Raw genomic sequence first — 7,181 nt, forward strand, 5'->3', positions numbered from 1 at the left:
TAATGTCTGTGTGTGCTGTAGGTAAGTGGAATCAAGACCTTAATTTAGCTTTAGGCCCTAATCATTCCGTTCATTATTCTGTTTTACCTGTTTCTTACCCAGAAACTGCAAAGCATTGTTGTCGTGTAAAGAAGGACATTTTGTATGAGGCTTTTTAAATGTGTGGTTAAAGTGCATGCATAAGTTGCACATGTATCTGGTAAATAATCTACGGCCTGCTTTGAAAAAGTTACTTCACTCCCCAGCACACGTCAGATTTACATAAAGGTTTCCCTATTATGGTCGAAAACAGTTCAAATAATCATAGTCAAACAGGTAAAAATGTTAGCAATTCCATCTGGTTATTCGTTGTTTTATTTCCTCGTTCTTGTCTTTTAGTAGTCAAAACAGCCAAAGCAAACACGCGTTTCGTCGCTATTGGGGGGTCTGTCCCGCGACTTCCTCAAGGCTGTATAAATGTAAAACATACCAGGTGCCTATGTATTTAATGTGCCATGATCATTTGCAAGCAGTACATATTGCATATTCAACTATATGACAGATAATCGATCTGCACAAGGCACTAGCTTCGAAGGTTTAAATTAAGAAACTAGATGTTCCGTAGAAGTATATACCTCATGAAAAGAGGATCGCTATAACCTGAATATGATGGAGAGATATGTTAACACGAAATGTAATGGTTCGGATATACTAAAACAGTGCAACCTTGATACCATAAGTGCACTGCTTTGTGTGAGTTGTGATGCCGATACATCATGTGTTTGTCTTTTTCTTTAAGTTCTGTTTATTAGCATTTTCAAAGACATAACATGTCAACAATGAACACATTTACGGACCAGTTAACTACAGCATTCTTCATCCAAGCACAATAAATATACAACTGTATAACGGATACAGAGTTCCACACATTACAGACATTGTTGTGGCTATCATATTTTAGAAACACAGTTAAGTGATGGGATTTGCCAGCAAATACGCAGTTAGATATGTCCAGTAGTTTCTGGGGCGAGATCCTGCAGGGAGTTCGTCTTCATAAGTTTTCAATGTGTTTTGACAGTATACCATGTCACAAAGCCATTGTTTAATTTGAGGCGTAACTCTGCTGTCCCAACCCAACGACACCCTACGCTTTGCAAGAAGCAGTGCCATCACACAGAACTTACGCTTAGCTGCGCATACAGATCGCAAAAGACCTAATAAACACGTGCATATGGTACATTTAATTTCACTACCCGCCATTTCACCTAATATCCTTGCAACATTCCCCCAGTATTCCCGCACAGAAGGACAGTGCCATGCAAGGTGTATAAAGTCAGCTGATGCCACCCCACATCGCTAACATCCCCTATCTTGACGTAAACCATATCTATAAAGGTTTGCAGGGGTGTAGTAAGTTTGATGTAAATATTTGAGATGTATTATTCTCAGATTCCCGTTGGGCGTCAGCATGCCGGTGACGGAGCAAGTGACGTGCCACTCCTCCTCCGAAAGCGGGCTATCTAATACTTCGTTCCATCTCGCAAGTGCACTGTGTTTAGTGTTGCCAATTTCTTCTTGTGCCATGTTATACAGACGTGACACTAAAAGTTTGCTGTTAGGAGAGGATATTATCAGCTGTAATGTGTTCAATTGTGGGGGTTCCTCCGGGTAGGTTGTGTATAATTGTTTAATCGCTCGTTGTAATCTGTCGTATGTGAAGCGGAACAACAGTGGTTGATTGCTAATATACGTCAGTTCCTGTGATGTCTTAAAAACCCCGTTTTGGTAAAAGTCTCCCATAGTGTCGTTCCCCACCTGTCTCAACAATCCCATGCCCACCTACTCATTAGTGACAGATAGATCTGGATGATAATGCAATGGTAATGCAGGAGCATACAAAGGCAGCTTATGCACCAGCCTGCCTAGTCGATTCCATGCCGCGTTCGTGGTATCAATGGTGTTTATGTCTTTGAAGTGGAGGGGCTGTCTGTGGTGAGTGATAACCGCTGTCAGCGGGACCGGTAAAGCGTCCCCTTCTTCTATAGCCGTGTGTATTAAATAGGGTATCTGATGGGACCAGTAGTTAGCGTATTGCGCCTGTGCACATAGGTAATAGAGCAGAAAATCAGGCACCCTGAATCCTCGCCTAGTGTATGGTAAAGTTAAAGCTCATAGTTCAATGCGTGCCTGCTTACCCGCCCAGATCAATTGAATCACCAAAGACTTGAGCCTGTGAAAAACCTCTGTTGGGGGGGGATCGGTATGTTGTTGAAAAGGTAGAGGAGCTTTGGTAACACAACCGTCTTCACAATGGCCATTCTATCCGCCAATGAAAGAGGCAGTTGGATCCAGCGAGCAATTTTGTCTTCTAATGTCGATATCACCCTGCCATAGTTTGTCCTAATAACTACCTCCCGATCACGATGGAACCATACTCCTAGGTACCGTATTGGGTCTGTTTGCCATTCTAAGGGGAACTCCGTGGGGTGGGAGTGTGTGGTGTCTGTTAGCGGGATAATTAGAGATTTTGCCCATTTTATTTGGAGTCCCGACTGTCTTCCGAATTTTATATATTCATGTAGTGAAGGATCCAGGTGTTGCTCAGGGTCACGTACATAAAGTAGCATGTCATCCGCGTATAAGGAAATATGGAGAGGCCGTTGTGGGAACTGGAGGGCGGAGTAGTGGTGTTCCTGTCTAACTTTACAGACCAGAGGCTCTAGCGCTAATGCAAACAGCAACGGGGACAGAGGGCATCCCTGCCTTGTTCCCTGCGCTATATTTATTGTGTCAGACAGGTAACCATTGACGCGGACTCGAGCTGTGGGTTGTATGTACAATAATTGGACCCATTGGATAAATATGGGAGGGAAGCCCATTCTCCGTAGTATGGTTAGCAAGTAGGTCCATTCAATAGAATCGAATGCTTTGGCAGCATCAAGCATTACCGCAGCTGCCTTTGTGCTGGAGTCTAAGTAGTGGGACAATGCGAACAGTGTACGTGTGTTGTGGGTAGTTGTCCTGGATGGTATAAAACTGGACTGATCCGGGAGGACTAGATGCGTAATGAGGGGCTGTAGTCTCGTGGCCAATAGCTTGGCCAATATTTTAGAGTCGACGTTAATGAGTGAAAGTGGCCTATAAGAGTCACAGCATTCAGGGTGCTTGTCAGGCTTGAGAAGGGCTATTAGTACAGCTTCCCGTAGAGAGGAAGGAAGGATCATCTTATCGAATGCATCCCCATACATCGCCACCAGGTGTGGGGCTATTAAATCCACATAGGTTTTGTAAAATTCACACGTAAACCCATCTGGGCCTGGGGCCTTACCGTTCGGCAACGATTTAATAATGTCGGTTACCTCCTCTACGGTAATGGGCAGTGACAGATATGTACGCTGTGCATCTGACAGCCAGGCGACGGCCACGTCAGCCAAATAATCCATAATTTCCGCTGACGGTGCCGTGGGCCTCTATTCTTACAATGTGCCATATGTTTCAGCAAACCCTTGCAGTATACCATTCACATCTGTTCGTAGATACCCATTTTCATCCCTAATTTGCAAAACGGAGTGGGGGCTATGACCGTCACAGATTTTTGAAGCTAGTACTCCGCCCGGGCGTCCCCCTTCCCCAAACGCTCTAGCAATAGGTCGCTTCGCTAGATATTTAAGCTCATCCTCAGCAAAGGTTTGGTACTCTGACATTACCTCCCTAATTTCCCCAGGAGTTGGGACCGCTGGGAAAGCTCATATTCGCGTTCAAGCAATTTCAACTTAGTTTCGCATCTGAACAGTTGATTACGTATGTCCTTCAGAATTCCTGCGGTCGTGCTTATACACACACCCTGTAATGTGGCTTTGAAAGCCTCCCACAATAAGTTAGGATCATCAGTTGAAGGTGCGTTTAACATAAAATAGTCTTTAACAGCTACTGAGATAGCGTCTTTTTATACTGAATCAGTTAAGGCCTTTGCGTTGAAACGCGAGCTATATGGGGGGGCACGTAAAATGGAACATTAATGGACAAGAATATGGGGTTGTGATCGGATAGTGTTTTGGGTAGATGTCGTACCTCTTTGGTCCAAAGCAATGTCTCCTGCGATCCTATCCAATAATCTATTCGGGACCAACTGCTATGGGCTGCTGTCGTATGCGTTGCTTCCTGACACCCCGGGTGCCGTGCTCTCCATATATCATGTAAATGTTTGTCTGTCATGATATCTATGACCTTCGCCCTCGCTTTTCGGTGTGGTTCAGTAGTAATGCTTGATCTGTCTAGTTGGTCGTCTAATACAAGATTGTAATCACCACCCCATAGCAATACTCTACCCACCTCCCCATGTAATTGTTGTCATTTGTCGTGATAAAACTCCAGATCATCTGTATTTGGGCCATATGTATTGAGGAGCGTGATCTGCTGCCCCCGCAGCTTTCCCGCCACTAGGATATAGCGTCCCTGCGCGTCAACTATCGTGCGTTCAACTGCAAAGTTTGTACCCTTTCGCATCAAGATCGTGACCCCCTAGAATACGATGAATATGTAGACCGGTGAGTCGTTTCAGCCCATTTATGGCCAAGCCAACTACTAACATGTGGGGCAATATGTGTTTCTTGCAATAGAGCAATGTCTATATGTAATCTGTCAAAATAAGCAAACATTTGTCTGATTTTTGGGGGATTTTTAAGGCCTCTAACATTCCACGTCAGTAAGTTTAAATGCGTAGGTCGCTGTATGTTAGTAGTCATGTTGTGCACAGAAAGTTAAGTACCAGCAAATCATCACCTCTTCCGACAGGAAACTCAGAATGATATCTACCAGGAGGGAGATTGTGAGTTGTACGTGAATTACTTCGTAAGTTTGGATCTCAGCAATGCCTCTCAAGTGTTCTGGTCCGCAAAACAATACCCCACCCATGCCCAACCACCCACCACCCACATTATCATCCCAATCATGCCAAAGACAAACCCTAGGACAATACATCCAACCAAACACAAACTTCATGGGGAACTCCCATGTGAGGGTCCACCTTGGGTACACATCACCATCCAAGTTAATGGATGCGGTCAGAACTACACCATGAATGCAGACTTACTCGAACCATATTACATGTGATGAAGTTGATAACAATCTGGGACCCTATATGGGTCCCCCAGCTTCCGCCTACCCCATTTACCTTTGTGTACTTGCATAATGACAGTGTCCCTGAGCCATAGTAGAGACGTCTGCCCTGTTCCCGAATATGAGACTCAAATATACAGGGCCTCCCCCATGCGCAATGGTGACCAGCAATGCAAGCCATCCCACACTATGCGACTCATCAAGTGACTCATGCGAATCCCAGCGGAGTCCTCCACCCCCACCATGTTTGCTTTCTGGGGCCAAACTGGGGGGGTCCCTGAGTCACTTCGACAGTTGTCTAGGGCACATTGTGCAACGCATTGGAACTGTTAGTGATATACCTTGTGCATACCGTATGCCCACTGACCCCCGCCCTCATGACTCCACAGTAGAATATAGGGCATACAACTGAAGCACAGTCTTGTCAGTGAGGGACATATAATGTTCACATTCTACTTGAAAACTCCAATGGTAGAGGAACAAAAATGAGAACAGTAGGACCATGAGTACTCAAATGTCAGCAGACGGTCCCCCATTAGAGTCAAAATAGGGATCATTTAGTAGACACCACCTCTACGTTCATAGTATCCATGGGCAATTCGTTCAGAGGGTGTTCAGTACAGCAAAAGACCCCATACAGTGCACAATAGCCTAGGAAGAGTGCTCCCATTCTCCAGCGGTAGTGGGTAGACCTCCCTGCTGTTCTTCCACCTTAAAATAGAGCATTCAACAGGCAGCGTACAGTACATCGAGTCTCCTGTACATACAGGACACTTACCAGCCAGAAGCAGAACAGAGCTCAGGCTCGCCGCAGCATCTGAGCCAGCAGGGTCCAGAGACATCCAGGCATACCTAAAAGAGACGCCTGAGTGGCCAGCACCTACCAGTTACTTAGCGCTGCGCGTGGGCATCTCAATCCGAATCCTTATGTTGGTCTTTGCTCTTCTGGTCTTTGCGTTTGGTAGCAATTTTCCTGATGAACTCCTGAGCCGCTTTCAGTGTCTGAAGGATTGTCGTCCGCCATCCCATGTCACCTTCAGGCGTGCAGGATAGAGCATCGCATATTCCACATTCATCTCGCACAGTTTACCTTTAGCTGATGCAAATTCTTTACGAGCTTGTTGCACCGCCAGCGTATAATCTGGATAGAACTCCAGGTTGTTGCCCTGGTATGATACTTGCTGCTTTTCACGCGACATTCTCAACACATTGTCTCGATCTCTATAATTCAGGATGCAGGCCACTATAGGCTAGAGTGACGAGCCTGGTGGCGGACGCGGGGCCAGCGTCCTATGGGCGCGTTCGACTATGAAGACCGAGGAGAAATGTTCAGACCCAAAGATAGCACGCAACATTTCCTCTACATAGGTTTCCATGCGGCCAGTGTTGGTGGATTCTGGTACACCCGCTATTCGAACATTATTCCTGCGCGATCTGGCCTCCAAATCCTCAGCCTTGTTTTTGATCACTTCCAGTACTTTTTCGATCCCTACACATTTATCTGCCGTGGTATGCGCCTCATCCATCACTGCTGCAATTCTCGTTTCAGCAACATCCAGGCGTTCCCCCTGCTTATCTAACTTCGCCGCCATACTGTCAACACGATGAGTGAGATGGTCCAGCTTGCCGTTGATGTCCTGTAGGCTGGATTGAATCGCTTTTAGAACAGTCTCCATACCGTTGGTCACTGTGGACTTCGTCTCCACTTCCGTGTCGGAATGTGCCATGGCCCCTTTCGTCTGCCTCCATGATTCAAATGTGAGCTTTGGCTGCTGTTTGTCAGGCTTGCCCATTGTGAGGGAGTGAGAACACCGCTGGTAAAGGTCACTATACGATCCAAGCTGGTCTTGTCCAGTAGCACACTTGGTCTTCACTTATCCACCACGATGTAGATAGTTCCAGCTGAGGGGCCCTGCCATTACTGATTAATGCTCCCTGTTCGCGCTGTTGTCATCTATTGAGACCAATTGGACATTTTCTTTACGTGGCTCAACGAGCAATCCCAGCACGTTAAATTCACCATCACATCAGACAGCAACTCTATCGACTTTTTAGATGTCACAATATATCATGAATCTGGTAGA

Source organism: Lissotriton helveticus, chromosome 2_1, assembly GCF_964261635.1.
Source record: "Lissotriton helveticus chromosome 2_1, aLisHel1.1, whole genome shotgun sequence".
NCBI lineage: Eukaryota > Metazoa > Chordata > Amphibia > Caudata > Salamandridae > Lissotriton > Lissotriton helveticus.